Source organism: Leptopilina boulardi, unplaced genomic scaffold (genome assembly GCF_019393585.1).
Source record: "Leptopilina boulardi isolate dan_hultmark-lab unplaced genomic scaffold, ZJU_Lbou_2.1 LbouV2_351, whole genome shotgun sequence".
NCBI lineage: Eukaryota > Metazoa > Arthropoda > Insecta > Hymenoptera > Figitidae > Leptopilina > Leptopilina boulardi.
This window is the reverse complement of record NW_026137920.1, coordinates 766,787-791,383: the sequence shown is the minus strand read 5'-3', so window position 1 is coordinate 791,383 and position 24,597 is coordinate 766,787. Positions and strand designations below refer to the sequence as shown.

The following is a 24,597-nucleotide window of genomic DNA, read 5'->3' as shown; positions in this document are numbered from 1 at the left end:
ATATATGTGGGATTTCAAAATTTTTCAAAATTATCATCCTAGATAGTACACTGTTAACTTGTTAAAAGTTAGAAAAGAAACATAAAAATCTATTTTCAAGCGCAGATGCTTTTTATGACAGCTAGGGCTGCACAATACATTTAATTACATTTCCTTATGAATGTAATAAATACACACCTACATCTTAAAAAAAATATTTTATTCTTAATTTGGATTTATCAGAAAAAACTTCTTGCAAAATTTATACAAACTTAGTACAAAAAAACTTTCTGCAAATTTAGCTTTATAAATTCGAGCAAGTTAACAGTCTTATCATAAACTTTAAGAACATTTAAAAATTGAAGAAAGTTAACGGGAAGTTAACAACGTTAACTTCCGAAATTATAACCATTAATTTTATGTCCCCTTCGGTGCTATCTGGGATGACAATACAAAAATTTTTCTTAAGTCTTTTTCAAACTTGGGTATTTTGTAATTCTATTGGATGGTAATACTATGTTAAACTAAATTTCCCTTTGGACTTATATCATTTTTATTGGTCTCAGTTTTAGATACTATTTAACTTAACAATTTTTTTATATAATAAATAATTAAATACATTTTTTTTCGCCATTGACATGAAAAAGTGTCTTTTTTGTGCCTGTTTTGGACAGATAAAGTAGCACTTTTTAAGGCAGTTTGGGCCAACTACCTAAAAAAGACTTTTTTAGGCAGAAAACTGCCATATAAATTCTTTTTTAGGCAGTAAACTGCCCTATAAAGTCTTTTTTAGGCAGTTCTTAATTTTTGCATAATTTTTGTTTTGCTTTTATTTCATTTATCAATTTTTATTATTTTATTTTATATACTATTTCATATATATTATATTATATTATATATATATGTTACGGGCAATGTGCGGGTCATTGTTGACAATGCCCGGGCATTTTCGACATTGCCCACTAATTTTTGGGCAATGTTGTTTATTATAAATAAGTAACATGTTATTAGAAAATAATGCCCGAAATATTTATTTTCACTGTCACTGTTAATAGGTCTAATTAATTTCTTGTTTCCGTTCACGGAAATTGTGTCGTATTTTTTTAAAAATCTGTAACTCCTCGAATCCTTTTTTTCGCATAACTTTAATTGGTCCACTTTTTTAATGTAACTTTCATATTCCTCACAAGACATGTAAGCACAATTGTCTGTCCGTTTTTTTGACAGCAAAATAATTTGTTGTACTAACAAAGCGTTGATCAAATAAATTTTTCTCACCTTAATTAATATTTTTGTAGAAATAATAAAATTAATTGATAATTAAGTACAAAATTTATTAAAACTTTTTTCTTTACAATTATAAAACATTATTTTAGTACATTAAATATTAAAAATTAAGAATTACAGCCGAGTATCACAATGAAGTCTATACTTATGTTTGATATCGTAAAATGACGAAAAGTCCTCCTTTTGGGGCACACAAAATGATTGCAAATAAATCCATTGAATTGACTGCACAAATAAAAATTCTTCAGAATTTAGTAAACAGCGTTAAATTGATTATATTATTCAATTATTCAGTTTTAACAAGTGATGAAATATTTACTTATATTACAAATTATTTTTTATTAAAAAATTTTATGCATTTCAACATTGCCCAAAATGGACTGGGCATTGTCGACATTGCCCAGAAAACAGAATTTTATAAATAATTTTCGACATTGACCGAAAAAAACAGGGCAATGTCGACAATGCCCACTGATTTTGGGCATTGTCGACAATGCCCGGGCATTCTCGGACATTGCCCGCCTCCCGCACATTGCCCGTAACATATATATATATATTTATGGACATTTATGTAATTATTTATTACTTATCTAAAGTTCAATGTTTAAAACAAATTTTGTTGCTTCACATTTTATATGCACTTATAGACACTTGAGTGCTACACGCCGTTCAATGGAGAAAAAGCCTAACCATGATGATGAGGCCAGACCATGACGATGAGCCCATACCATGCATGACGCACAAGAAAAACTGATTTTTTCTACAATTTATTAACAATTTTCAATCTGTTTCATATACATGTTATTTACATTCACTGAACTAATATTACTACACTTCAGTTGACATAAAATATAAATAATTATTAATTTTATTGAGAAATATTTGAAGGCCAGACCATGACGATTCTGTGATTCCCTATGCACATTTGATGCTTTTAATGTGTGAAAAACAAAAAAATTAATTCTGAAAGCAGTTTCTCTCTTAGTAATTCACTTAGGAGAGCTTATTGTTGCTTTCAACTAATGATGAGTGAAGTTTCGATTTTATTTTTATGTAAAAAAATGCTATTTTATAAAAAGGCCAGACCATGACGCAAAAACGAGGGACAAGAATTAACACCAAAAAAATAAAAAAAAAAAAATTTTTTTTTCACAAATGGTTTTTGTTCACAAATCTACTAACATAAACAATACGAAACTATCAATAGTTTTTATGTTGATTACTGTATTTTACTAAAAATAACATTTTTTTATATGGTACTGGGGACAGGTCATACCATGACGTATTGGCACCTTAAAACAGCTTTTTAAGTAAAATTATAAACTTTTAATTAAAAACGACTATGGGCTTTTGTTTGTAAACATAGAAATTAGTTTTTCGGAGAACAGCGAGATTCCTTGTACCCTAATCCATCATCACTCAAAATTTTAGACAAAAATCTTTTCTCATTTTAGAGTGAAATGTATACTACCAAAACACATTTTCCCATACTAGGTCACGTGGGAGGTTCCCACATACCCTTAATGAAGGAAAACGAAATTTTTTTTCAAAAATGTACGGAAAATCTAATAAATTTAGTTTAAAATTCCAAGAAATTAGTAATAAAGTATCACTTCTAGTATTAACGTTTTCTTATTATTAATCTTAGTAAAGGTGAAACCTACCAAATGCAGAAAACACTAAAAAATATATTGTACATTCTGCTCTCAGAATCGTCCGGAAAATCAAAAGAATTTAGTCTAAAATCCAACAAAAATTTAAACAAAACTCTCATTTTTGATAATAATTTTTTACTTTTATATTCCGAAAATTCGAATTCAAAAGTCCATTTTTGCCGAAGTAACTTTTTATTATTAGGTTACTTCGTTGCTGCAAAACCAACCTATTAATCAAAGAATAAAATGATGAGTAACTATAAATAAATAGAATATAAATAAAAATCATAACCTCAAAATTGTAAACTTTTTTAACAATTAAAAATCAATTAATTATTGTAATATTTTGGTTAGCTAAATAATATTTATTAAATATAAATAGTTATTATAAATAGTTATTTATTATTGTAAAGTTATTATTTCTACTCACCTTATTTTTATTATCTATATAATCTATTCACGTATTTATGAAACAATCAACTTTAAAACAGCTTAATATGACATTTGTATTTTTTATTAACTTTTTAAAAAAAACTAACATACATAATTTCTAAAAATAAAAACAATTCTGAAAAATGAAATTCACTTTTAAAATTAATTTTAAAGGCGCCATCTACCAAGAAAACTATGCACCTTTAACACATTCGACAATTATGACAAATGGTCCGTTTCCACGTTCCGCTGTAACAATTGTCTTACCGACACGCACACTTTCATTACACCACAAACTGTTTTTACTACTTTTTCAATAAAAATAGAGGTTGTTGTCAATTTTCTTATATGAACAATTGTTGTAGATTATTATTTTGTAAGTATATACCCAAAAAGTGATCAACTTAATAATTTTACGCTTATTTCTATCAAATTTCTAAATGTCATATTAACAACATTAAATTAATCACATTTTATTTACATTAATTTTACTGTAACAATGCATTAATCTGACGTTAATTACATATTAACATGTTCATTAGAGTCTCCTTTATCAATATCTATAGTGAAAAGTTTTCATTTATGTTTTTTATGGATGTTATTAACAACTCCGTGAGTGTCCGCGAAAATTCCGCGAGTTCGCGGATTTCTCACGGAAACTAATCTGCCAGGGAGTGGTTACCGTAAAGGACCTTGATTTTGACCAGTGTACATAGCGACCTCTGTAGAAGGAGCATAATAATATTTTTTAAGATTGCAATTTTTTTTAAATAGTTCTTGACGTATATAGTAACATGTAAAAACTTTTGATCAATTATATTTTAAAACTTATGAGTACACGATCTTTTAAAAACCTTCTATTTTAGGTCAAAAAAATTTAGGAAACCCCTTAAATCCATTTCAGGCGCACCGTGTAATATCTTTGAAAAAATTAATATAAATGCTTACCTTTTTTCCTTAAATTTAATATTTACTTAATTTTTAAAAATCCTTTCTTTTGCCTATACAAATTAAAATTTTCATATTCATATGGAAAACAAAGTTTTCATTAATCAACATAATAAGAACAATCATATAATTCGTATAATAAAAAATTATAAAATTAAATTAATTTATTAAACAAATAAATAAAGAACTCAACCCCCGAGAATTTTTTTTCCATGTATTTGGTGCGGGGTCCTTTGTGTGTCTTTATAAATCCTTTGATTCGCACTATATGAATATCACATAATATGTTAACATAATTTAAGGCGTAATTTGGGTTTACAAAGAAAAGTATGGGTTATTGAAAAACAGAAATGCATACATATTCCGTATTTGCCTTGCATACCCAACTGAATTGTGTTTAGGCCTTAAGGCGTTTGACAGAATTTCGCTGTGTAAACAAGAATCGCTGAGTACAACTGAGTCAGTTACGTAAGTCGGATGCGGAATATGTAAGTTGCAGCAACCGTCCATAATTGCGTTTTTGATGAAAACAGGTTTGTTTGTTCTATTCTTTTTTAGAAAATTGTTTTGTGTACACCTTTGTTTAATGTTAAGGCCTCAGCACAATGGCATTCTAAGTTGCAATTGCAACCAATTGAACTTAACCTAAAACAACTCTGATATACTATACGTTATTAAATCTGGCCAATTGCACAAGCAAAAAGCCATAATTGTGCGCATCCGATGGGACCCTACGAACAAGCGTTGCGTACACGTTGCGTTTGTTCCCAATTAGTTTTGCATTGGAGACGTAATACGTCTACGTTTACGAATGCTCTCAAGTCGGCTCTACAATCCATGGTACGCGACGCGAACGTGAACGCGACGTGCTGACGTCACCCATTTGATTAACACTGTGACGTCAGCACGTCGCGTTCACGTACACGTTCAATGTAGAGCCGACTCTATACTAGCTCTACATTGGCTGCGCAAACGGGTACGTGAACGTGCTGACGTCACAATGTTATTCAAATGGATGACGTCACATGTTCACGTTCACGTACCCGTTTGCGCAGCCAATGTATGGCTGGTTCCACAATGGGCTCGACGCAAGGTAAACGCAGCGTTGACGCGATGCATCCCCATTTGATTAGCAGTGGGATGCGTCGCGTCAACGCTGTGTTTACCATGTGTCGAGCCCATTGTGGAACCAGCCTTAAACTGAGTCCAGGATGGGCCCCAGATAACAAAATGTAAGACTAATGCCTAGCCCTGCTCTAGCCCGGAGTCCGATTGATAGGACCGGGGTGTAGGCCAAAACGCAGCGTTTTGTGCGCGCCATTGACAGCCATATGGCTCGCCCCGTGTGACAGGCACCCGCGTGCCGGCAGGCTGCACACCCTTGATGTCGACATTATTCGAACGTATTAAAATATAATTCTTTTAAATGAAAATAGGTAAAATGAGAAAAAAACAATATTTATCATCTGTAATCAAGAGAATTTATTTCTTTTTCAAAGAAAGTTTCAAAGAAAACACTGATCAGTCGTAAATTCGTTATTCATAAATGGAAATAATAATCTCAATAGAAATATTTTGAAAAATACGAAAATAATTTTTTTCAAAAATTAAAAAAGCAGAAAATTATGTTCATTTCATGAACATTTTTTACTTCATGCAAGAAATACAATTCTGACAACATTATATTAAAAATTTTATAAAGAAAAACTTATTCCAAAAAATAAGAAAAACGATTTTTTAAAAAAAATTAAAGTAGCAAATAATTTCATAAATTCTGATAAAATACATACTTTATATACATGAATCGATTCGTTTTCCTGCAAGGAATACAATTTTCACAAAAATTTCTCAAAATTTTAATCGAGAAAGAAGTTATTTTTAAAAATATGAAAAATGATTTTTTTCAAAAATTAAAAAAAATTATTTAATCTTTAGATTTAGGTAAAATATGGACTTTTTATAAGTTAATCAATTCGTTTCAATGCAAGGAATACGTTTTTCAGTAAAAAAAATTGATTGTACAAAAGAAAAAAATTTATTTTTCGATTTTCGAAAAAAAGGCATAAAAAAAATTGCATGGATATTTTTGGAAATCCTTGTGTCTGATTTTAGATATTGGTGAGTGCAATAACCCTACAAAATTTTAGACTGATCCCTCAAAACGTGTTTGAGATATTTTGATAACAAGGAATTGGTGACACACACACATATCCACACACATATTTATCACCTTTACTCCACCACGAGGCCAAAAACATTCATTGCAAGCAATGGATACAATCAATGATATTGGTCAATGGTCGCGTTTCACCTGAAGGCCTTTCTCCAATAGGATCCTAAACTCTTGCGTTGCGTATGAATTGCGTCGGTTGCTATTGGCAACCAATGCTAAAATCAACGCGTCAGTCACGCAACGCAAAAGTTTAGGTTCCTATTGGAGAAAGGCCTTGATCGAGCCGTTTGTACACCATGAACAATGGCGCGTGCGCGTGTCGTGAAAACGAATAAAGGTCAGCACACAATATTTTCCAATTCACACTTCCTAAGGTTAACGCACAATACATTCGGAAAACTGAAAACGATTACCAATTTAATTTTTATAAAATGTTTATGTTTATATTAGCAACGTACATTTTCATGCATTCGTTTTCCTTTTTTTCTTTTATTTCTGTGCGAGTGCTCATATTTTCGAGTTATGAATTTTCAAAAATTCCGTTTAAAAACAGACTTATTTTCAATTACCTGTAGGACGTTTTCGGGAGTTCCTGACAATCACTGACATTATAATGCTATGATTGGCCGATCCATCAGCACGATTTCAATTTTTATTTTTCTTGGATAAAAATTTTTCAAATATGGATATAACCTAAAAAAATACTTCAATTTTCAACGTCAAATCTTTTTTTAATCCTGTTGCGATTAGAATAAATTTGTGAAATTTTTGAACCAAAAATTTTTTTTTATTAAAGTTATTATAACAATTTAAATTTTTTAGCAGTCGTAAATAAAAAAAATTTCAAAACCCAGTTGATCAATTTGAAAATAAAAAAAAATTTCTTGGTCTTAAAACGTACTTTACAAAAATAATATTTGATTTAACATTTTTTTATTTCTAATAATTTTTGAAATTATATTCATAAAATGTTACTAAAAAAAATTGTTTTTTATGTCCAATCAAAAATTTAAAAAATGTTTTATATTTCACATACATTTCTAAGTATAAAACCGTTGAGAAAAAAATTTCACTGAATAAGAAAGAAATTTAATAGCAATATTAATTATTTAATTATATACAATAACATTTGAATATAAAATATTAATTAATTTTATTTTTTAAAATTGTGCATAATTATAGCGTTTAACCTTAAACCTCTAATTTGCGTACTTATTAATATTAATAATAATTATAAAATTTTAGAGATAAATAATTTTTGTTAATAATAATCTATTTCTTATTCAGTGAGATTTTTTCTTGGGTGTTTTATACTTAAAAATGTACGTGAAATATAAAACAAATTTTTAATTTTTGATGGGACATAAGGAATATAATTTTATATTAACATTTTATAAATAATCAATTTGAAAAATTATTAAAAGCAAAAAATTTTTTAAACAATAATTATTTTTGTATAGTGTGTTTCATAACGAAAAAAATTCTTTTATAATAAAAATGCTAGAACAAATACAAAACATTTCTTTGACTAACGCTTTTTTATGTGAACATTGAAATTTTATTATTTTAACTTTATTTCCTATTATATATTTATTTTATATGTAAGTACATATAATTTAATTAATAAATTGGGATTAATAAAATCTAGCCATTTGCTGGCTCTCAGCGAGCTCACGGTCTAGATAATGTGTAAGCGAATTCTCTAGCCCATTGCTAGCCCGCTTGATCTACAACAAGTGCGCCAGTAAGTACTAGTTAAATCGCAGCGTCACAGCTTACACTCGGTGTCTCGGCCGCAGCGTGCAGGGCGGGCCGGAGACTTTTGTTATCTGGGCACGTTCCCCGTAACGTTATAACGTTAACGTGTGATGTTATACATTTTAAGCAGCGTCTACAATAAGCGCGTTTGAGAGCGTCAGACGTGGAAGTGCTGACGTTAACCATTTGAATAACATTGTGATGTCAGCACGTCCAGGTTCGCCGCGCTTATTCTAGACTCTGCTTGAAACTAGCATTGTGACGTCATCACGTTAAGCTTATAACGTTATATTAATATTAGAAGTAGGTAACAACGCTGTCTTTCGAGGTGCGAATGTACCTTTATTGAGAATTACCACTTTCAGTAAAAAATTGTTTTTTTACATTGATTTTAAGAAATGCCAAACCCTCATAAGCTGTACAATATCAATAACATTAATTTGCGAACAACCAATCAGGTTTGTGTAATTCGAAAAATGCAAAATAAAAAATATTTTACCCAAGGTGTAACTGTTCCATAAGTTACATAATCCCAGCTCAAACACACAGATATCACATATCACAACATGGGCACTAACGCCAACGTAAACAGTAGCTACCTTTAGAACTTTGTTGCAAGGACTTACAAAAAAAAAAAAAAAATTCGAAATATTATGAGTAAGTTACTGTTATTTGTGTTAATTTAAAGTGGTTTAAACAAAGATAATACATAGTTACTCATATTTTTTCAAAATAAAGTAATTTTGCCCTGCATTTTACCCATTTTTCATCCGTTATTGTCTTTTTTTTTTAAAAATAGGTACAACTTTTTTGTTTTAATCGCTATTAAAAATTGTCAGAGGAAAAAAGTGTTTTTTTACTCGTATTTTTCTAAAAAAAATTAAAAATTTTTTTTTTTGAAAAATGCGAATTTTTGAAATTTTAAAAAACTCAAAATTTGATTAATTTTGTTGATTTTTGACGAAATCATCTGGCCAACGAAGTCAGGCGAGATTTTGGTACACTTAAAGTGTATACCAAATTTGAAGTCGATTCATTAAAATTTGTTCGAGTTATCGTCGGACAAAATTTGTCTACAGACATACATACATACAAACATACAGAGATACATGTAGACAAACATTATTTTAAGACCCATTTTTTCGGCATCAGAAAGTCTCAAAACGTCGAGATTCACTGGAATTAGAGAAGGCTCAAAATCGCCCAAATGTAATACCTTCTCATTATGATGAGAATGTAAAAAATTAATTTTTAATTAAAAATTAAAAAAAAATCGAAATATTATGAGTAAGTTACTGTTATTTGTGTTAATTTAAAGTGGATTAAACAAAGATAATACACAGTTGCTCATATTTTTTCAAAATAAAGTAATTTTGCCCTGCATTTTACCCATTTTTCATCCGTTTTTGTCTTTTTTTTAAAAAAATAGGCACACTTGGCTTCAAGTAGATTTAGGTTTTGCAAAAATGGTGACGATATCGGGAAGTGGCACACAGTGTGCCTTTTTCTGAAAATGTGTTCAAAACCTAATATCTCTTGAAGGAATTAACGAAATTGAATGGTTCTGGGACGAAAATAAAGCTTAATAAATAGAGAATACAGGAAAAATATACTGAAACAAGGTTAACAAATTTTAAGGTTAGGAATCAGCGTCTAAAGTCAAAAATTTCATCAAAAAAATCACAAATCTTAGTCTGTAAACCATAAAAATGAATCAAATTATGTAATATTACTCAATTAGAAGGTTTTTAAGTCGCTAATCACGAATCTGAAGTCCGATTTTAATAATTCAAAATGGCCGACCCAATATGTCCGACCAAAAATGCAAAAAATTTAAACTCACTGTATTTGAATGACACTGGGTACGTAGGGGTTCTTGGGGACGCTGATTACGAATCTGATGTCCGATTTTCAAAATTCAAAATGGCTGACCGAATATGGCCGACCAAAAATGCAAAATGTTATTGAATTTAAAGAAAACTTGGCATTCAGGGGTTTTTGGGGACGCTGATTACGAATCTGTTGTCCGATTTTTAAAATTCAAAATGGCCGATCCAATATGGCCGACCAAAAATGCAAAATGTTATTAGATTTAAATAAAACTTAGTACCCTGGGGTTTTTGGGAACGCTGATTACGAATCTGATGTCCGATTTTCAAAATTCAAAATGGCCGACCCAATATGGCTGACCAAAAATGCAAAAAGTTTTTGGATTTAAATAAAACTTGGTACCTGGATATTTTTGGGGTCGCTGATGACGAATCTGATATCCGATTTTTAAAATTCAAAATGGCCGATCCAATATGGCCGACCAAAATTGCAAAATGTAATTGGATTTAAATAAAACTTGGCATTCAGGGGTTTTTGAGCCGACCAAAAATGCAAAATGTTATTGGATTTAAATAAAACTTGGCATTCAAGGGATTTTGGGGACGCTGATTACGAATGTGATGTCCGATTTTCAAAATTCAAAATGGACGACCCAATATGGCCGACCAAAAATGCAAAATGTTATTGGATTAAAATAAAACTTGGCATTCAGGGGTTTTTGGGGACGCTGATTACGAATCTGATGTCCGATTTTCAAAATTCAAAATGTCTGCCAAAAAATGTAAAAGTTATTAGATTTACGTTGATAAAATAAAGTGGACAGAGCAAAGTGGTGACTTATTTTTAAAAAAAATTAATAAATATTCATAAACCTGATTATATTTGTTATTCAACATTGTGAACTTGAATTTGGTATTCTAATTGTCAATGAGTTAGTAAATAATATCATCTATTTGGCTATGTGGATTGGAACATGTTTTTGAGATAGGAAAACTGCTAATGTGAAATTGAATATTCAAAAAAAATCGATATTATTATTTATTTCAAATCTCTTATTTTTGCTGCTAACTTCACATCATGTTGTTGGAACAATCTTTTGTTTTAAAATAAAAGATATGTTGTCAAAATAGAAAAAAATACTTTTTTGTGATTTGATTAGTTTTTTAAATATTTAAAAGCATTTGAGAAAATATTAAAACGCAAAGTTTTGCAGATTAAATTGTTTAGAGGTTGGAGGTATGCTTAATTAAAAATCCAATATGTTGATTATATTTTTGTATATGTAAATGAATATAGTGCTTACAAACTTTATTAGAATGGCCAAGCAGAAAAAAAATACAGAAAATAAACGTGGACGTCCAAAAAAACAATCACGTGTTCGTCCTAATAGTGGTAGGAAGCAAGTTGTTCTTTATAAAGCTTCTAGAACTACAAAATACAGAAGAGCATTAAATGTAATGAAATTAACAGATAATGATTTAAGCGTTGCACAATTAACCTTAAAATTATGTAAACAAAAAGAAAATGATAAAACAGAAAATTGTGACAAAATGAAAAATGATGAAGCTAATAAGATTTTAAGACATTCTGAAGAAAGTGCTTTTGCTTTTTATTTGGAAAATAATTTAAATGCCAATACTTACAAAGCCTTAGTTGCCGATAGCACCGGCACACAAAAAAAAAAAATTTCGAGTGCGAAGACCGCCACATGGTAGGTTCTCTTCCTTAAGATGTATCTAAAGAGAAAATCCTAGTCCGACCTCGAGTTTGGTTCTTGTTTCATTTTTACAGGCCTGGTGGGGGGGGGTGTAGTTTGAGAAATTAACATATATGGGAATTTAATTTCTTTTATCAACTGAAAGTAAATGTTTGCTTATTCTAACTGTGGATTTTAATTCAGTGGCTCTAATTACATGAAAATTTAATAAATACACAAATTTAAAAATGGCGGATCCAATATGGCGGACCTAAAATGGTGGATTTTTTGAAAAATTTGCTTGGATTTCCATGAAACTTGTTACTAGGGGGTTTTTCGGGTCGCTGATTACGAATTTGATGTCAAATTTTATAAATTCAATATGGCGGACCTAAAATGGTAGATTTTTGTAAAATTTGTTTGGATTTCCTTGAAACTTGTTACTAGGGGGTTTTTGGGGTCGCTGATTACGAATTTGATGTTAGTTTTTCAAAATTCAAAATGGCGGATCTAATATGGCGGACCTAAAATGGTGGATTTTTGAAAAATTTGTTTGGATTTTCTTGAAACTTGTTACTAGGGGGTTTTTGGGGTCGCTGATTACGAATTTGATGTTAGTTTTTTGAAATTCAAAATGGCGGATCCAATATGGCTGAAAATTTTCGAAAAATTGTTTGGTTTTTGTCAAAAATTGTTATTTTGGGCTGTTTAGGTTACTGAATATGATTTTAATGTCAACTTTAATACATTAAAAATAGCGTATTTGAAATGCCGAGTTACGGTCGACTTATTTCGAATTTAATTTGCAATTGTTTAAAACATTAAAACTTATTAAAAAGACTTCTTTTGAAATGGGCCGAATTTGCGATTTTCGTTTCATAGTTTAAATTAGCAAAGTAGTAGGTGCGAAATTTTTTAATCTTAACTTTTGTTCCTTAGAAGTGTCAGAATCTTATTCAGCAACCTAAACAGCCCAAAATAGCAATTTTTTACAAAAACCAAACAATTTTTTAAAAATTTTCAGCCATATTAGATCCGCCATTTTGAATTTTGAAAAAATAACATCAAATTCGTAATCAGCGACCCCAAAAACCCCCAAGTAACAAGTTTCAAGAAAATCCAAACAAATTTTTCAAAAATCCACCATTTTAGCTCCGCCATATTAGATCCGCCATTTTGAATTTTGAAAAACTAACATCAAATTCGTAATCAGCGACCCCAAAAACCCCCTAGTAACAAGTTTCAAGGAAATCCAAACAAATTTTACAAAAATCTACCATTTTAGGTCCGCCATATTGAATTTATAAAATTTGACATCAAATTCGTAATCAGCGACCCGAAAAACCCCCTAGTAACAAGTTTCATGGAAATCCAAGCAAATTTTTCAAAAAATCCACCATTTTAGGTCCGCCATATTGGATCCGCCATTTTTAAATTTGTGTATTTATTAAATTTTCATGTAATTAGAGCCACTGAATTAAAATCCACAGTTAGAATAAGCAAACATTTACTTTCAGTTGATAAAAGAAATTAAATTCCCATATATGTTAATTTCTCAAACTACACCCCCCCCCACCAGGCCTGTAAAAATGAAACAAGAACCAAACTCGAGGTCGGACTAGGATTTTCTCTTTAGATACATCTTAAGGAAGAGAACCTACCATGTGGCGGTCTTCGCACTCGAAATTTTTTTTTGTGTGCCGGTGTAGTTTATCTAGAAATTGCAATTTATATCCTTGCTATAATAAACTTCGTGAAGCTATGACAGACTGCCAACTTGAAAAATCTCAATACAAAGTATCAGAAATCGAAATTGCAGTTCCATTGCAAAAAATGTTAAATAAAACCGCTGAACGGTTGTGTGATGCTGTGGCTTGCGATTGGGATAAACGTTGCTTAAAAGATTTACAACTGTTTGTCAGTTTGGGTTTTGATAGTTCTTCTTCACACCTAAATCCACATCAAAAGTATTCTGATCCGGAAAACGAATGTTTAAGCTCACAAACCTCATTATTTATTAGTAGTCTAATTGTAATACAATTGAAGAGCAAGATACACGATAAATTATGGATAAACCCCACTCCCCAGAGTGTTAGATTTTGTCGACCTTTACGACTTGCAGTAGAAAAAGAAGATGAAGCCTCTATTCTTAAAGAATACGTTAGATTAACTACAGAAATTGATGGCCTTGTTTCACATGCATTCAATATGAAAAATGGGAAAAGCATTAAAGTACACTATCAAGTTTCGAAGACTTTATTTGACGGTAAATGTGTTAACACAATTGTCGGAAATAAAGCTACATGTAGATGCCCATTATGTAATCGGACAAATTATGCATTTGGAAACTCGAAGGATGATTTCACTCCAATTGATTCATTCTTAGAATTAGGACTGGGTCTCTTGCATTGCGAAATAAATTCCTTTCAGCATTTGTTACATCTAGCATATAGAAATACAAAAGATATACAAACTTGGGATATTAATAAGCAATTAAAAGGTTACATCAAAATTATGTACTTTTTATAGACACTTAAGTTATTTTCAAATTGAAAATACTCTTTCTACACGGAGAGAAAAATCTGCCTTTTATAGTATGAAATAGATTGCTGCTATTTTTCTTTAAACTTTTCATACTAATAGAGCAAAGATTTGAGAATTTTTAGCATGAAACTTGTCTATGCTAATAAAGTTTGTCATATAGCCTCTTATTACATACTTATTATACTTTTAATCCAACGGCGCCATGCGAAGATCGCACATAACATCATCCTACTATGTTTGCATAAGTTCTATGCTTTTTCGGGGATAGACTCTTGCAACTGGCGATTAGGGCAGTTCCAATTAAGTAAAGGTGGGCGTGGCCTAATCGCCAGTTGCAAGAGTCTATCCCCGAAAAAGCATAGAACTTATGCAAACATAGTAGGATGATGTTATGTGCGATCTTCGCATGGCGCCGTTGGATTAAAAGTATAATAAGTATGTAATAAGAGGCTATATGACAAACTTTATTAGCATAGACAAGTTTCATGCTAAAAAGACATACGATTGTACTATAATTACTCAAATTTCATGCCTATATAGCATAGAAAATTTCTGTGCATTAAATGTAAACCTTTCTATACTATAAAAGGCAGATTTTTCTCTCCGTGTAATAAAATTTCATTATTTTACCTATTTTTCAAATTTTTTCAAAATTACAGAAGATTTTATTAATTTAATTTAATGATCAACTATTTACTAATTATAACCTGAATATAAATATTATATATTTCTAGACAAATTTAACACTCAAAAAATTATGATACAGAAACGTTTGTATGATTCTTTTGGAATAAGAGTTGACCAAGTTCTGCAGGGCCATTGTACAACTAATACAGGGAACTTGGCAAGAAAATGTTTTGATCAAGCTGAAAAATTTGCTGATTGTTTGGGACTAAACAAAACGTTTATCAAAAGCATTTCAACTATTCTATCTTTGTTCAAATGCAAAATGACCTTAGATTTAGATTTATTAGAAAAATATTCCTGGAAAATTTATTGGTTACATTACGAACTGTATCCTTGGACACGAATGAATCCTTCTTTACACAAACTATTGCGACATGGATGTCAAATAGCTCGAAAATTTCCATTACCAATGGCTTATTATTCTGAAGATGCTAGCGAGTCATGGCACAAATTTTACAGGAAAAACATGAAATCTCATGCACGTCAAGTTAATAGATCATCTCGTCTCTTAGATGTTTTTAATCGTGCAATACACATGAGCGACCCAAAAATTTCATTGCTTTTAGTTTCAAAGAGAATAAAGAAAGAGAACAAGAAAAAGAGAATTGCACAGGATATGAAAGACTTCATTACACAAGAGTTAGTATTTAGAAATAAATATTAGAATTACTAACATACTATTTACAAAAACAAAATTAATTATAAATTTTTCATATTCATAAAATTTTCCTTTACAAATTTCATTTTAAAATTATTATATACAATATAAAATACAGTATAATAAATAATCAATTATATAAATTCTGTTGAGTAATCACAAATAATGTTTTAGAGTAAATGGTAATGAACCCGAGGAAATAGATGAGAGTTCTTCCAGTGAAGAAAGCACGTCAGATGAAGAAAGCTGAATACTATTTGACTTAAAATTAAAAAAAGATTAAACATTGCGTTGAATTTACTTCCTAGTTTTATAATTGATAAGATAATTACTAATTTTTAAAAGAAGTTCATTATTCACTGTTAAAAATCGTTAAATGTACAACGAAGAAATTTTACTTTTTATTGATAAAAAAATAAATAAGTTAACAAAAGGAGTTTTTGAATAAATTTTAGTTCAATGCAAACTATAATCATCCCTATATTAAAAGCGAACATACTAGTTAATTTGATAAATTTCAAAAATTTTATTTCATTTTTTAATTTGATATATTTTCGCTTTGTTTTTTGATTTTATATAACTTGGAGATCAGATTCGTCATCAGCGACCCCAAAAACATCCAGGTACCAAGTTTTATTTAAATCCAATAACTTTTTGCATTTTTGGTCAGCCATATTGGGTCGGCCATTTTGAATTTTGAAAATCGGACATCAGATTTGTAATCAGCGTTCCCAAAAACCCCAGGGTACCAAGTTTTATTTAAATCTAATAACATTTTGCATTTTTGGTCGGCCATATTGGATCGGCCATTTTGAATTTTAAAAATCGGACATCAGATTCGTAATCAGCGTCCCCAAAAACCCCTGAATGCCAAGTTTTATTTAAATCCAATAACATTTTGCATTTTTGGTCGGCCATATTGGGTCAGCCATTTTGGATTTTGAAAATCGGACATCAGATTCGTAATCAGAGTCCCCAAAAACCCCTATGTACTCAGTGTCATTCAAATACAATGAGTTAAATTTTTTTGCATTTTTGGTCGGCCATATTGGGTCGGCCATTTTGAATTATTAAAATCGGACTTCAGATTCGTGATTATCGACTCAAAAACCTTCTAAATGAGTAATATTACATAATTTGATTCATTTTTCTGGTTTACAGACTAAGATTTGTGATTTTTTTGATGAAATTTTTGACTTTAGACGCTGATTCCTAACCTTAAAATTTGTTAACCTTGTTTCTGTATATTTTTCCTGTATTCTCTATTTATTAAGCTTTATTTTCGTCCCAGAACCATTCAATTTCGTTAATTCCTTCAAGAGATATTAGGTTTTGAACACATTTTCAGAAAAAGGCACACTGTGCGACGTTTCGTTGGCTAAGGTTGGATAATGAACCTAATTTTATAAAAAGACGAATATCTGAAATGCTTCATATAAAAGCAAATCGTTCTACTATTAACAGGAAGGAAGATATTTTCACCTTAAACAAAACATTCTTTCCTTTACTTAGACACATGGTCTCGTGTCCATGAGAAAGAACTTGTCTCTCATTTCAAACGATGTTTACATTTCAGCTCATTGACTTCTCTTTTATTTACAAATATATTATCTTGACTCTATAATTTCAATAAATTCTAATTTCTTTTCAGTTGACAGTGAACTGTCCGTCTAATATGACTTCCGTATATATAAAATTTTATTTCTATAAGTGTGGAACGATTTTTTTAGTTTTTTTTTTAGTTTTTATATTTTATTTTTTAACTTTTTATAATTTTGACAATGTTTAATTTATTTTGACGTGTTAGCATATGTTCTAACTAATTTAGGTATGTCATTGTTGATAACTTACATAAAAATAAGCACTGTCGGACCTTTATAAAAATTGAAGTGTAATCTATATGTTTTAATAAAAAATCTCTAGCCTGATGAGGTTGGCAAACCTTAGCCAACGAAACGTCGCCAATTTAACGACACACTTTTGAATTTTATTCAAATTTACCTTCCCAAGATCATATATTATACAAACACTAAATAAACTATGGAAGGATGTAACTCTTATCTATTATTAAAAAATTTAATGTTTTAGTAACAATTAACTACACGGAGAGAAATAGATGGTACGGGGTACTATCTAGATAGTACCAGGTACCATATTTGATCTTACATATACGGACAGCAATCTAGATTCTATCAGTAACAATCCAGATTGTACGGAGTAACGTCTTGATTGTAGTGGGTAACATAACCATACTTTTTGTAACATCTTTGATAGTACCGAGTAGCATAATGATAGTACCGGATAACATCTACTTTTTACCATCTTAAGATAATAAATTCTTACCATCTATTTCTCTCCGTGTATCTTAAAAATAACAACGAAGATATTTTTCTTAATTATTTTAGTTTTAATTAACAAATTTAACACATTGGAATCATCCACAATTTTCTCAAAGGTGTTTTGAAGAGAACTCGATTACTGCTTTTTTGAATCGAATTAAATAGGTAGGATCGTCAATCAAATTAATTTTGTAACGCTCCCAAAACTTTAAAAATTCTCGGTGAATTGATTCACCAGCCTGTTCTGACCACAAACCTAAACCACGATTTCCTAAAAAACTCAAACTTTCTTGAATGTGTGATGTTTTTGCAAAACCTAAATCTACTTGAAGCCAAGTGTGCTTAGAGGTACGGAAGCTACCGAAACTTTAAAAATCCATGTCGCAGTATCACACATTCAAGAAAGTTTGAGTTTTCTAGGAAATCGTGGTTTAGGTTTGTGGTCAGAACAGGCTGGTGAATCAATTCACCGAGAATTTTTAAAGTTTTGGGAGCGTTACAAAATTAATTTGATTGACGATCCTACCTATTTAATTCGATTCAAAAAAGCAGTAATCGAGTTCTCTTCAAAACACCTTTGAGAAAATTGTCGATGATTCCAATGTGTTAAATTTGTTAATTAAAACTAAAATAATTAAGGGCAAGTCCAACATGTGAAATGTAAACAAACATGAAATGTAAACAAACCATGCACATTTTTTCGCAGTTCTCATTTGAGTAGAAAATAAAAATTTGTCGTTTTCTTTATGAAAATGGTAAATTAATGTATTAAAGTTGGTTACTATACTTTATTTAACTAATTATATGAAAAAATAAGTACAATTATAATGAAATGAAAAGTGCACTGAATTAGCGATTTTTTGAAGGTTTCGAAAAAAAAACCATTTGAGTATATCTGAGGCACGGACGTTGAGAGCCTAGGTGGGAAAAGAATGTTGAGCCATTGGACGGTCACATCTGGGAAAGGGTAAAATTCTGAAATTTTACCCCTTCTCTCACTTTCTCCCACCTAGGCACTCAACGTCCGTGCCTCAGATATACTCGAATGCCTAAATTTTTCGTAACCTTGAGAAAATTGTTATTTCATTGTACTTTTCATTTCATTATATTTATACTTATTTGTTCACATAATTAGTTCAATAAAGTATAGTTACCTAGTCTAATATATAAATTTACCATTTTCACAAAGAAAACGAAAAATTTTTATTTTCTACCCAAATGAGAAGTGCGAAAAAAATGAGAAAATTGCTAATTCAGTGTACTTTTCATTTTATTATAATTATACTTATTTGTTCAGAAAAGTTGTTAAAAGAAGTATAGTAACCTAATACAATATATCAATTTACCATTTTCACAAAGAAAGTTACAAATTTTTATTTTCTATTCAAATGAGAACTGCGAAAAAATGGGTATGATTTGTTTAGATTTTGAACAGTTTTTTCGCAGTTCTCATTTGAATAGAAAATAAAAATTTGTAACTTTCTTTGTGAAAATAGTAAATTGATATATTGTATTAGGTTACTATACTTCTTTTAACAACTTTTCTGAACAAATAAGTATAATTATAATAAAATGAAAAGTTCACTGAATTAGCAATTTTCTCATTTTTTTCGCACTTCTCATTTGGGTAGAAAATAAAAATTTTTCGTTTTCTTTGTGAAAATGGTAAATTTAAATATTAGACTAGGTAACTATACTTTATTGAACTAATTATGTGAACAAATAAGTATAATTATAATGAAATAAAAAGTACACTGAAATATGAATTTTTTCAAGGTTACGAAAAATTTAGGCATTCGAGTATATCTGAGGCACGGACGTTGAGGACCTAGGTGGGAGAAAGTGAGAGAAGGGGTAAAATTTCAGAATTTTACCCTTTCCAAGATGTGACCGTCCAATGGCTCAACATTCTTCTCCCACCTAGGCGCTCAACGTCCGTGCCTCAGATATACTCAAATGGTTTTTTTTTCGAAACCTTCAAAAAATCGCTAATTCAGTGCACTTTTCATTTCATTATAATTGTACTTATTTTTTCATATAATTAGTTAAATAAAGTATAGTAACCAACTTTAATACATTAATTTACCGTTTTCATAAAGAAAACGACAAATTTTTATTTTCTACGCAAATGAGAACTGCGAAAAAATGTGCATGGTTTGTTTACATTTTATGTTTGTTTACATTTCACATGTTGGACATACCCTTAAGAAAAATATCTTCGTTGTTATTTTTAAGATAGTTAATTGTTACTAAAACATTAAATTTTTTAATTAAGGGGTTAGGGGTAGTCAGAATTTTCAAAAAATCAAATTTTTTTTTTTTGCATTTTCGTTAAGTAAAATATCTTAAAAATAATCTCTGAAAATTTCAAGTTAATCCGATAATTCGTTTTTAAGTTATTCGACAAATAACAAAGAGAGCTCGGGCCTTTTAAAGCGCTCGGGAGCGCTTGCAGCTAGTGTCAGCTGCAAGAAATCGGCTTTTAGGGTTCTATTGTCATCGATGAACTTAGACTTGGGTATATATAGTAGTACCTAAATTAATATGGCCCAGGAATAGATGACTCGGTGTAAGTAATTTAATAATTCGTTTTTTTGTACGTAAATCTAGTGTGAAACTAAACGCGTTTTTCTCAAAACTATGTTTTTTGAACTGGTGACAACTATAACTCGAAAACCGCTCAGTCGATTTTAATGAAATTTATACAGCTTTTAGAATACATAATAAACTCGGGCCTGATCGAAGGATTTTTTTTTTTTGAAAAATTTCGATTTTTTAAGACCAATTAACTGTTGATTTTTTCCCAAAAATCTAGACAAAAATTTCCTGAGGCCGCCATTTTGTTAATTTTTGAAAAAAAAAAATCCTTCGATCAGGCCCAGGATTATTTATTTATAAAACTAATTTTTTTTATCCGATTGATTTCTGATTAATCTCCAAGGACTTATGATTGTCACCGCAAGGACCTTTTTTTGGAACTGGGTTAACACAAACAGCTGTAACTTCGGAAATAAAAATTTTTTTTTTTTTAAATTTTCGTGACTTCAAGTCAAAACATTGTTTAATAATACCATATTACTACTTTTGTAAAATAAAATTATTTAATAGCAAAAAAAAATACTGAAAATTCTCATTTTTTCGTGCCTCTGACTACCCCTAACCCCTTAAACTAATGTGCAATAATTATTCTCTTATTATCTTATATAAATTTCGTTAAAAAAATTTTAATTTGACAATAACTTGAGAAAAGGATCAGCTAAGATTTTGGTCTTTACGTTTTTTAAACCTTTAAATAAAGAAGAATAACATGCCACTTCCCGATTTCGTCACCATTTTTGCAAAACCTAAATCTACTTGAAGCCAAGTGTGACCGGAATGGCAGGCTGGCTTTAGAAAAAAGATGGGTTGTGTTGATCATATCTTTACATTAAATGCACTAATTCAAAATAGTCTGAGCATGGATGGTAGAAAATTATTTGTACTTTTAATATACTTTAAATCGGCATTCCCGTCTTTGAATCACAGTTTGTTATTAAATAAATTATATGCAATGGGATGTGGTAAAAAGTTTGTTAATATTATGAAAGAGTTTTATAGTAAAGCTAATGTTTCGGTCAAACTGAAAAGTGGGATCTCGGAGCCAATCGATATCAGGAAAGGAGTCATGCAGGGAGAGGTCTTGAGTCCGATAATGTTTTCACTTTTTATTGCAGATTTCGAGAAATTTCTTAAGTCCAAAGGAATAAGAGGTGTTTGGATTGATCATTTAACCGAGATTGTTCTTTTAGCATATGCTGACGATATAGCTATTCCTGCTGACTCCTTGGTGGTTATGAGAAAGATACTTTTGTGCCTGGAGGAATATTGCAAACTGAATGACCTTGAAGTTAACTTGAAAAAAACGAAGATTGTTATTTTTAGGAGAGGAGGGCATTGTCATAATAAGAAATTATCGAATTTTAAATATGGAAACAGCGAAGTTGAAATAGTTAAAAATTATGTGTATTTGGGAGTAATGTTTTCACAATCTTCGCTTTTTCTAAATGCAACTAAAGAGATTGTCAAGAAGTCTAATTTGGCCGTGAACTCGACAATCTCCTTGATCTCGGGAATGAAATTGGATTCATTAGATCCAATCACACGTCTGTACAAGAGTCTTGTTTTCAGTGTTCCTCTTTATGCTGTCATGATTTGGAGTTTGAGATATCTTAATAATATTGAAAAAATACAAACAAATTTTTTTAAGAGAATCTTAAATGTTCCCATTAACACACCTGGCTATGCAGTTAGGTTAGAAACAGGACAAAATCATCTGTCATGTGAAGTTTTTAAGCTTATACTTAAGGGGGGAACACCAGTTGTAACTTTCGAAATATCGATTTTTTTTTTGGTGCATTTTCTTAAAGTATACATATTTAGAAATGTGTCTGTAAATTTCAAAGTTGATCCGGTGAAAAATAAATGAGATATACAGAACACTGCAGCGGCGCGTCCCGTGGCTTCATACAAGGTGGCCAGCCATACCTGACCCTAACGACAGATGGCCTTTTCCTATGATTTAGAAACGGCAACCACTGCGGAAGAGTTATTATATGGTCCAGGAATCGATGACTCTTTGTAACTTAGAAACAAAATTTCTTCTGAACAAAAAAAAGTAAGTTGAAACTTTTAATGCGTTTTTCTCAAAATGACATTTTCCAAGTCGGTGACCACGATTACTCGAATACCATTAAACCGATTTATTTAAAATTTAGTGTGCTTCATTTACACATATAAGTCTAGTTCGTGATCGAAGGATTTTTTTTTTTAATCAAAACTTTTTTTTATATAGCTGAAAATCGACCGTATTTTTTTAACGAAAATCATACTTTTGACTTTGACAGGTCGCCATTTTGTCAAATTTTTTTTTTTTTTTAAATCCTTCGATCACGAACTAGATAATCTTATAATAAATGTAAATCAATTTCATTTTTGTATTTCAGACGAAGTATACTTGCAGAATGCTGGTCACCGCAATTCGCCTTTTTTCTTAAGACGCCACTTCAATGGCTCATATCTCCAAAAGTTTTTGTTAAAAAAATTTTTTTTTTCTTTTAAATTACAGCTTTTTACATGTACTTTTAACTAATAAATAGTATTCTTTAAAAAGATTCATTGTTCTTTTGGAAAATATTCTTGAAAAAAGCATTATTTTTTGAGTTACAACTGGTGTTCCCCCCTTAATTGGATTGAAAAAGTTCTGAACATGATGAATGATCGATATCCCATTTAATTGGGCAAGGCAGGTCAGGAACTTTTTTATTGAAATTGGAGCGGAGGGGGAGTGGGAAAACCTTACAGTGCACTCTATAAAAGAAAATAAACAAAAATGGATTAATAAATATATAGAAAAAAGTAGAGAGATGGACGTAAGGAGAGCTCAAGACTCCTCCTCCCTCCCTCATTACCCGCATTTGGTGACTGGTTTGACAAAAGGTCCGCAGAAGTATCTTTTCTTGACAGGCATCCCTCTAAGACAGGGTAAACTAATTGCTCAGCTGAGATTAATTAATAAATTTCAACCAATAATTAAAATGGAGGGAGATCTTTTAAATTTAGTCTAAATTGTTATTGTGACTTTTGCTGTCAGAGGCTTTATGAATTTGATGACCTGTTGTATCATGTTCTGGTAGATTGTGCGAGATTTTCTTTGAACAGATGGAATATAAGCGAGAAATCGGATTCGAGTGAGATAAGAGATGATTGGATGGATGTATTAAACACATTAAATAAAATCAATGTTAAAAAAATAGTATCGTTTGTAGCAGAAGTTTTAAACACCGATGTAACGCCTCGATAAGAATTAATATAAAACCAAAATATTGCGAAGAATTATAATTGAATAACTTTGTAATAGATAAATGTAAAGCTAAACCTCTTTGTACAAATCTGATGATTTAAAACAAATAAAATATTATTGAGATACATACAGACAAACATTATTTTAAGACCTATTTTTTCGGCATCAGAAAGTCTCAAAACGTCGAGATTCACTGGAATTAGACAAGGCTCAAAATCGCCCAAATGTAATACCTTCAAATTATGATGAGAATGTAAAAAATTAATTTTTAATTAAAAATTAAAAAAAAAACCGAAATATTATGAGTAAGTTACTGTTATTTGTGTTAATTTAAAGTGGTTTAAACAAAGATAATACATAGTTCCTCAAATTTTTTCAAAATAAAGTAATTTTGCTATGCATTTTACCCATTTTTCATCCGTTTTTGTCTTTTTTTTTTAAAATAGGTACAACTTTTTTGTTTTAATCGCTATTAAAAATTGTCAGAGGAACAAAGTGTTTTTTTTTACTCGTATTTTTCTAAAAAAAAATTGAAAAATTTTTTTTGAAAAATGCGAATTTTTGAAATTTTCAAAAACTCAAAATTTGAATAATGTTGTTGATTTTTGACGAAATCATCTGGCCAACGAAGTAAGGCGAGATTTTGGTACACTTAAAGTGTATACCAAATTTGAAGTCGATTCATTAAAATTTGTTCGAGTTATCGTCGGACAAAATTTGTCTACAGACATACATACATACATACATACAGAGATACATACAGACAAACATT

At 30.3% G+C, this 24,597-nt stretch overlaps 1 long non-coding RNA gene across 1 annotated transcript; it reads left to right on the top strand.

Moving 5' to 3' along the window:
* Positions 1-22,333: 22,333 nt before the first annotated feature.
* LOC127286262 (uncharacterized) lies at positions 22,334-23,136 on the top strand. Its single transcript, XR_007843717.1, has 2 exons — positions 22,334-22,640; positions 22,969-23,136. It is a non-coding gene; the product is annotated as an uncharacterized LOC127286262 (long non-coding RNA).
* Positions 23,137-24,597: the final 1,461 nt, after the last annotated feature.